The sequence below is a fragment of the Ornithorhynchus anatinus genome, chromosome X1 (genome assembly GCF_004115215.2).
Source record: "Ornithorhynchus anatinus isolate Pmale09 chromosome X1, mOrnAna1.pri.v4, whole genome shotgun sequence".
NCBI classification, from domain to species: Eukaryota; Metazoa; Chordata; class Mammalia; order Monotremata; family Ornithorhynchidae; genus Ornithorhynchus; species Ornithorhynchus anatinus.
Window position 1 is genome coordinate 43,330,213 of NC_041749.1, and position 9,230 is coordinate 43,339,442.

The 9,230-nt window shown below is 44.8% G+C and overlaps 1 non-coding gene across 1 annotated transcript; it reads left to right on the plus strand.

The window, feature by feature from the left end:
* Positions 1 to 8,443: 8,443 nt before the first annotated feature.
* On the plus strand, positions 8,444 to 8,581 carry LOC114806847. Its single transcript, XR_003754904.1, has one exon. It is a non-coding gene; the product is annotated as a small nucleolar RNA SNORA7 (small nucleolar RNA).
* The last annotated feature ends 649 nt before the right edge of the window (positions 8,582 to 9,230 follow it).

Genomic DNA, 9,230 nt, shown 5'->3' on the forward strand with positions numbered 1-9,230 from the left:
AGATGATCTCTAGCTAGCTGATGGATAGATAGGTTGATAAGTAGATAGCTCATGGGAAACAAATCAGAGGACTATAAAGAGGACTGCTGAGCTAAATTGAATATCAAAGTTGCTAAAATAGGTCAGAGCTTGCCTCCACTTTCTTTGGTAAAATGATATCAACAATAGTAGTCTAAGCGATCCCATCCCTTGAAGCCTACATCCAACCAGTAAGGGATAGATACAGGACACCTAGGAGTACTCTGTTCATCAAGACAGTTCTGGGACATGGGATATATGAAAGATTTGCTTTTCCATCCTATAACGCTTTGGTTGTTAGTTGTCCAAGTGAAAACTATTTAGAACAGCTGCCTTCAGTCATTTAATATAATGCTATTGAGCGATTGATTGTTCTTGAAACATTTCCTCCCACTCCAGTGCACTGCTATGAGGTTCCAGAGGGACCTCAGGTTCAACATGGCCAAAACTGGATTCTTCCTTGCCCCTTCTAAATCCTCTCCTCCTAATAAGTTTCCCATCACAGTTGACCCCACCACCATCCTACCCATCTCGGTTAGCCACAACCTTGTCAATGTCCATCAGTTTTCCCTCTCTTTCAACCCCCATATTCAGTCTATCATCAAATCCTGTCAGTTTTTAAACCTGGCTCCACCACTTATCTGCTATGTGATTTTGGGCAAGTCACTTCACTTCTCTGTGCCTGAATTACCTCATCTATAAAATGGATATTGAGAGTGTGAAACCTATGTGGGACAGGGACTCTGTTTTACCCAATTAATTTGTACCAACCACAGCTCTTACTCCAGTGCCTAACACACAGTAAGTGCTTAACAAATACCATGAATACTATTATAATTCATTCCCAGTATCCATGACTTCTTCTCCATCCAAAAGGCCATTATGCTGGTCCAGGCTCATGTCATAGCCATTCATTCATTATTCAATCATATTCATTGAGCACTTATTGTGTGCAAAGCACTGGACTAGGCTCTTAGGAGCATACACTACAACAACAACAAATGAAACCTGACATTCCTTGCTCATAACAAACTCACAGTCTATAGGGGGAGAGAGACATTAATATTAATTAATTGCAGATATATACATATGTGCTGTGGGGATGGGAGGGAGGATAAATGAAAAGAACAAGTCAGGGTGACCCAGGAGGGAGTGGGAGAAGAGGAGAGGAGGGCTTAGTCAGAGAAGGCTTCTTGGAGGAGATGTGCCTTCAAATAAAGCTTTGAAGTGGGGGAGAGCAATTGTCTGTCTGCTATGAAGAGGGCGGGTGTTCTGGGCCAGAGGTAGGATTTGGGAAAGAGGTCGGCAGCTAGATAGATGAGATCAAGATTCAGTGAGAAGGTTAGCATTAAATGAATTGTAAGTCTGGCACTGTGTTAGTAGTAGTAATCATATTTATTAAGCACTTACTATGTGCAGCTCAGTGTGCTAAGCTCTGAGAAAAAATACATGGTAGAATATAGTCCCTGTGCCTCGGTGGTTTCACAGTCTAAAAATATTGCTGGTACAAGACTAATTGCCTGAGTAAACCACTCACTAGCGATGTTCCAATAGTGAGCTCTAACTACCTTTCATTCTGGCCTCCTACAAGTTATAATACTCAAGTCAAGCTCATATTACTCACATCATACTCCATTAAAACCATATTTTCATAGTTTGATAAGATACTTTGGTGATTTTGAAATTTCTTCCAATTTTACTATTCCTGAGGAGTAATAGAGATTGGTGTCTATTCACATTCGCAGTAGCTTATCGAGCTAAGAAAATATGGGTTTGAGTGGGTCTTTCACTCATTCATTCAATCGTATTTATAGAGCACTTACTGGGTGCAGAGCACTGTACTAAGTGTTTGGGAGAGTACAATACAACAATTAACAGACACATTCCTTGCCCACAGTGAGATTACAGCCTAGACGGGGAACAGACATTCAGATAAATTACTGATATGTACATAAGTGCTGTGGGGCTATGTGTACATAACGGAATGGGAGACGAGCAAAGGAGGGCTTAGTCAGGGAAGGCCTCTTGGAGGAGATTTACCCTCAATAAGGCTTTGAAGTGGGGGAGATTATTTGTCTATCATGAGTAATGCGAACATGACCTATATGTTGGTATTTGTTAAGCGCTTACTATGTGCCGAGCACTGTTCTAAGCGCTGGGGTAGACACAGGGGAATCAGGTTGTCCCACGTGGGGCTCACAGTCTTAATCCCCATTTTACAGATGAGGGAACTGAGGCACAGAGAAGTTAAGTGACTTGCCCACAGTCACACAGCCGACTAGTGGCAGAGCTGGGATTCGAACTCATGAGCCCTGACTTCAAAGCCCGTGCTCTTTCCACTGATCCACGCTGCTTCTCTAGTAGGTGCTTCATGGCTATGCAAAGTAGGGATCACAAGGATTCCAATAGAAAGGGGGACACCGGTTAACAGAGGAGGGTTATTTGAAAAGTGTATAGCAAAATCCTCTGGCTACAGATATCAGATGACAGCCCAGTGATTTATACTGATCATTTTCTTGACCTGCTCACTTTAAAGACATGTACAAGTATAGATTAGAGGGAATACTTCATACCTTGTGGGTAAATTACTAAAGAAACCAAAGACGAATGCAGGTGAATTTCTCAAATAGCCCTAGATAAATGCATAATCATTCCATAAGTATTTACTGGGAACATACTGAGTGTAAATTACTGTTCTAAATGACTTGGAAGATTACAATAAACACACATTCCCTGCCCTTAAGGAGTTTACAATCTATTTAAGACTAGGTAGAATAAAGTCTATTTAATTTATATCAGTTGTAAACTCTTCTAGATCAATCAATGGCATTTACTGAGTGCTTACTGTGTGCAGAGCACTATCCTAAGTGCTTGGGAGAGTACAACACAAGAGAATTGGTAGAGTTACTCACAAGGAGCTTACAGTCTAGAAGAGGAGCTAGAATTTATTAGTTTGTAAGCTCCTTGAGGACAGGGATTATTCATTCAATTGTATTTATTGAGCATTTACTATATGCAGAGCTCTGTGCTATGTCTACCAACTCTATGGTGTACTCTCCCAGGTAATGTTTGCATACCTACCACTAATTATTGCAGGAGGCAGACAAGCACTACTTACAAATAATTAGAGCAGGAAGCAGTGTAAGTATATTAGAATGAAATTCCTGAATAATTAATTGCATATACAAGTAAATAAATATAAAAACTGTACATTAGTACAGAGGGTTCAGATAAAGTACATAAATTAGTAAGTAACATAAGGGTGGATGTTGGGTAGATGCACTTAGGTTGTAATGGCTCCTACTCCATTCTAATCCTCCTTGACCTCTCTGCTGCCTTTGACACTGTCGACCATCCCCTCCTCCTCCATACCTTATCTCACCTTGGCTTCACGGACTCTGTCCTCTCCTGGTTCTCCTCTTACCTCTCTGGCCGGTCATTCTCGGTCTCCTTCGCTGGAGCCTCCTCCCCCTCCCATCCTTTAACTGTTGGAGTTCCTCAAGGGTCAGTTCTTGGCCCTCTTCTGTTCTCCATTTACACTCACTCCCTCGGTGAACTCATTTGCTCTCACGGCTTTGACTACCATCTCTACGCAGATGACACGCAGATCTACATCTCCGCCCCTGTCCTCTCCCCCTCCCTTCAGGCTCGCATCTCCTCCCGCCTCCGGGACGTCTCCACCTGGATGTCGGCCCGCCACCTAAAACTCAACATGAGCAAGACTGAGCTCCTCATCTTCCCTCCCAAACCCGGTCCTCTCCCAGACTTCTCTATCACCGTCGATGGCACGACCATCCTTCCCGTCTCTCGGGCCCGCAATCTCGGTGTCATCCTTGACTCGTCCCTCTCGTTCACCCCACACATCCTATCCGTTACCAAGACCTGCCGGTTTCACCTCTACAATATCGCCAAGATCCGCCCTTTCCTCTCCACCCAAACGGCTACCTTACTGTTATGGGCTCTCGTTATATCCCGGCTAGACTACTGTGTCAGCCTTCTCTCTGACCTCCCTTCCTCCTCTCTCGCCCCGCTCCGGTCTATTCTTCACTCCGCTGCCCGGCTCATCTTCCTGCAGAAACGATCTGGGCATGTCACTCCCCTTCTTAAACAACTCCAGTGGTTGCCTATCAACCTCCGCTCCAAACAAAATCTCCTCACTCTAGGCTTCAAGGCTCTCCATCACCTTGCCCCTTCCTACCGCTCCTCCCTTCTCTCTTTCTACCGCCCACCCCGCACGCTCCGCTCCTCTGCCGCCCACCTCCTCACTGTCCCTCGGTCTCGCCTATCCCGCCGTCGACCCCTGGGTCACGTCCTCCCGCGGTCCCGGAACGCCCTCCCTCCTCACCTCCGCCAAACTGATTCTCTTTCCCTCTTCAAAACCCTACTTAAAAATCACCTCCTCCAAGAGGCGTTCCCAGACTGAGCTCCTCTTCCCCCTCTACTCCCTCTGCCATCCCCCCTTTACCTCTCCGCAGCTAAAGCCTCATTTTCCCCTTTTCCCTCTGCTCCTCCACCTCTCCCTTCCCATCCCCACAGCACTGTACTCGTCCGCTCAACTGTATATATTTTCGTTACCCTATTTATTTTGTTAATGAATTGTACATCGCCTTGATTCTATTTAGTTGCCATTGTTTTTACGAGATGTTCTTCCCCTTGACGCTGTTTATTGCCATTGTTCTTGTCTGTCCGTCTCCCCCGATTAGACTGTAAGCCCGTCAAACGGCAGGGACTGTCTCTATCTGTTGCTGACTTGTTCATCCCAAGCGCTTAGTACAGTGCTCTGCACATAGTAAGCGCTCAATAAATACTATTGAATGAATGAATGAATATTGTACTTAAAGAGAAAGCTGCCTGGAGTAGGGGGACTTTGGGAGTGCTTTGAAGAGGAGGAATCTATGGTCTGGTGAATTTGGGACTGAGAAGGTTTCAGGCTGGAAAAACAATGAGAGAGAGGGGTTGGAGGCAGGAGAGTCAAAAGCAAGGCTATTAGAAATTGAGTTTTGGGGGAGCATAAGTACCATCAGGGATATCAGGGGAAGAGAAGAGATGTAGAGATAACTGTAAGAGACACTTGAAGCCTCTCATGAGGAGTCTTTACTTGGTACTGAGGAAGCCAGTGGAGGTTAGTGAAGAGAGGGAATGCATTTTGAACAAAGCTTCAAAAAAAGGGGAGAGCCTGGAGGAATGGAGACCAATGAGGAGGGTGAATCAGTTAATTCTGATATGAAAAGAACTTGAACCTAAGGGGTACCATCTTGGGTGGAGAGGAAGAAGAGAATCTGTGAAACACTGTAGATGAAGAACTGACAAGAATTAGCAGGTGAATAGTAAGAAGTGATGAGAGAATGAAAGTAGCTGGCTTCTGGGACAGGAAGTAGGGTGGTGATGTTGACAGGGATGAGAAGGAGTGGTTTTAATAGGAAAAATGAGAAGCTCAATTTCATGCACACTGAGTTAGAGGTGTTGCAAGTATATTCAAATAGAAATTTAGAACCAAGAAATAACACAGGGTTGAAGATTAGGCAAGAGAATGGGGTTGGAGAAGTGCATTTCATAGTTACTCATGTAGACATGGTAGCTAAAGCCATAGTATTATTTTGGTATTTTTTAATCATTTATTATGTCTCAAGCACCATTCTAAGTGGTGAGGTAGTCCTTGTCCACAAGAGAGTCACAGTGTAGGTAGGAGGGAGAACTGCTGTTTAATCCAGACTTTACAGATGGGGAAACTGAGGTGCAGAGAAGTTAAGTGACTTTAGTCACCAGCAACCAATTGGCAGAGCTCGGATTAGAACCCATGTCCTCTGACTCCCAGTCCTGTGCTGTTTCCGCCAGGCTATTCTGCTTCTCTATATAATAATAATGTTGGTATTTGTAAGCGCTTACTATGTGCCAAGCACTGTTCTAAGCGCTGGGGTAGACACAGGGGAATGAGGATGTCCCACGTGGGGCTCACAGTCTTAATCCCCATTTTACAGATGAGGTAACTGAGGCACAGAGAAGTTAAGTGATTTGCCCACAGTCACACAGCTGACAAGTGGCAGAGCTGGGATTCGAACTCCTGACCTCTGACTCCAAGGCCCGTGCTCTTTCCACTGAGCCATGCTGCTTCTCTATATGAATGGAGAAGTTCCCCAAAAGAGTGAGGGTAGGAGAGAGAAGGGTAAGGAACTCAGAACAGAGCCTTGTGGATCCACCCATATTTAGGGGATGGAAGAAGAGCCAGTGAAAAATCCTGAGAAAAAATGGTCAGTGAGATCGGAGAACTGAGTATCGTGTCAGCAAAGCAAACATATGAAAGAGGGAAAGGTCCATAGTGTTGAAGAAAACCATCAGCCAGTAATATTTATTGAGCACCTGTGCACTGCACGAGCAGAAATAAAAGAGACCATCCCTACCCTCAAAGAGCTTACAGTCTTGTAGAGGAGGAAGACATAAAGCAATTGACAGGCAGGATGAAGAAGTGAATAAGAAGATGGAGAGTGCACTATAGGTAAGCAGCTTTCTAAATCTACAGCTCCCACAATTGTTCTGAGAAACAATTGTTCAGATTCTCCCAATTTAAACATTTATTTATATCCTGCCCCTTCAGTCTCCTCCTCTGTTTGGTTCCCCCCGGGGAGGATATGTTTGGGGGGCAAATCTGCCTGGAGTGTTTGCCACGATCTGATGGTTGAGAAGCGACCGGGAGGATGTCTGAGCTGAGTCATACTCCCTGCTGCTTGTTGGAGATGAGAAACCCTCTCTGTCCCCATCCCTGTGGTGCTGAAGAAAGGGAGAGGAGCAAGTCCAGACACAAGGGGGCCCTTGGAAGGGGCCTCCAGAGGGGAGAACAGAATTCCCCAGTAAACGTGGGGCATGGCCTCCAACACACGACCCCCAGCCCTGTACTGGTTTTGGAGGGATTCCAGACCTACGATCTTCCCACTCTTTGCTTGTCTTGTCTTCTGCTGTCGAGCTGTCTTCGATCCATAGCGACTCTGTGGACACAGCTCTCCCGCAACACCCCACCTTCATCTGCAATCGTTCTGGTAGTGTATTCGTAGAGTTTTCTTGATCAAAATTCGGAAGTGGTTCACCATTGTCTGCCACTCACTAGCCACTGCCTGAGCTAGGAATGGAATGGATATGCCTTTGCTTGACTCTCCCTGCCACAGTCGAGGCTGGTAGAGTATAGGAAACTCTCCAGGTGCGGTCGTGAGAGGGCCACCCCCTTACTAGCAGAGCTGAAAACCAAGCCTTAATAACCCCGAGAAAGGGAATAATCATTTGGATAAGCCTCCTCAAAATGGTCATTCACCCGGGGTTTCACCAAACAGGAGGATTTCTGACCATAAAGGCAGATTGACTTAGTGGTACCTAAGTGGCTCAAGTACTTGTGTAGTAGGGTATGTAAACTGATTTGTAAAAAGTGCTGTGAGTGGTTATGAGTGCAGTAAGTGTTGAAATGGTGAAAATACTGGAATTGATCAATCCATCAATGTTATTTACTGAGTGCTTACTGTGTGCAGATCAGTAAGCTTGGGAAAGTACAATACAATAGAATTAGTAGAACTTATTTTGGAGGTTTTTGAGGTAGGGTGATTGGAAGATATGACTGGAAAAAAGAAAAAAAGACTAATCTGGGAAAGCTTCCTGGAGGTGGAGGGAGGTTTGAAGTGGGAGGAAGCTCCAGGAAAGAGAAAGGACATGAGCAAGAGTTCAGAGATGGAAAATTGAAAAAGGATTCAGTCAGATGAGCTTGGAGAAGCAGAGTATGAGTTGAGGTGTAGTGAGAGAAGTGAGCTGCTAAGTAGGAGGGAGAGAGAGAGCAGATACACCACTTTAAAGCCAGTGATCAGGAATTTCTGCTTGATATGTAGAGGAATGGGTAACCACTGAAGATATTACAGTGGAAATACCTAGACTAGAAGCTCCTCTAGACTGAAAGCTCCTTGTGGGCAGGGACTGTGAATACCAATTCTGTTATATTGTACTCTCCCAAACACTTAATGCAGTTCTCTGCACACAGTAAGCGCTCAACAGATATGAGTGATCGATCAATTATTTGAAAAAGCTCAAATTTTCAGAAAACTCCTGGTAAGCTTACGCTCATTTGAGCTGGTTGGGTTACTCTAGATGAAATCTTCCTCTAAACAGCAATTTGCTTGTTTGGGGCTTGGGATGAGCCACCCCAAGCCAGTAGATGAGAATAAAAGGAGTTTCTCTCTCCCAGAACTTTAGAGGTTTATGACGTTAGGTCCTGAGAATGATTTCAGTGTCAGCCCGATTCTGACTGAATGTGATAGGATTTCCACTGAGTAAAATGGAACTTTCCTAGGGAGAAAAGCAGTGCAGGGAATAAGTGTGGAACAGGATTCTAGACTGTAAATTCATACGGGCAAGGGAATGTGTCTGTTATATTGTTATATTGTACTTTCACAGTCCCCTCTCAGGGTCAAATCTGGAGAGTTTCCAGTACTCTACCAGTCTTGACTATGGGAGGGAGAGTCAAGCAGAGGCATATCCATTCCATTCCTAGTTTGGGCAGTGGCTAGCGAGTGGAAGGCAATTTGTTACAAGTCAAAACTCACCTGTGCTAGGCAGCAGAGGCATGGGAGAGAGTCGAGGGCGGAGTCCCAAATTTCCTGCGCGGGAGGAGTTAACGATAAACCTCTTCTGTATTTTTACCAAGAGAACTCTATGGATCCACTACCAGAAAAATTGCAGATGGAGGTGGGGCATTCTGGGAGAGAGGGCGTCACTATGCGACGGAGATGATTTGATGGCATAAGACAAGACAAGACTTTCACAGTGTTCTGCACACATCAAGCACTCAGTAAATATGATTGTCTGACTGGCTGATTCAAAAGGGTGGCAGAGTTTGGAGAAGACTGATTCAATTGAATTGGGAGCATCCGGAATTGGCCTTGGGGAAAGAGCATGTGGTTGCAAGTCAGGAAACACTTGTTCAACGCCCAGCTCAATCACTGACCTGCTATGTGACCTTGGGCAGGTTACTCAACCTCCCGCAGCCTTCCTCTTCCTCTCTCTTAAATTATGAGCTCCAAGTGGAATTTTCTTATATCTACCCTAGTTCTTAGCACTAAGTAAGTGCTTAATACTTCACAAAATTTAGTAAATGCCTTTGGGGATTTATCAGTCAGAGCTTTTGATGTTGATCCAATAATACAAGAGATACAGGTCAGTCTAAAGGGATAAACTAACAGGCC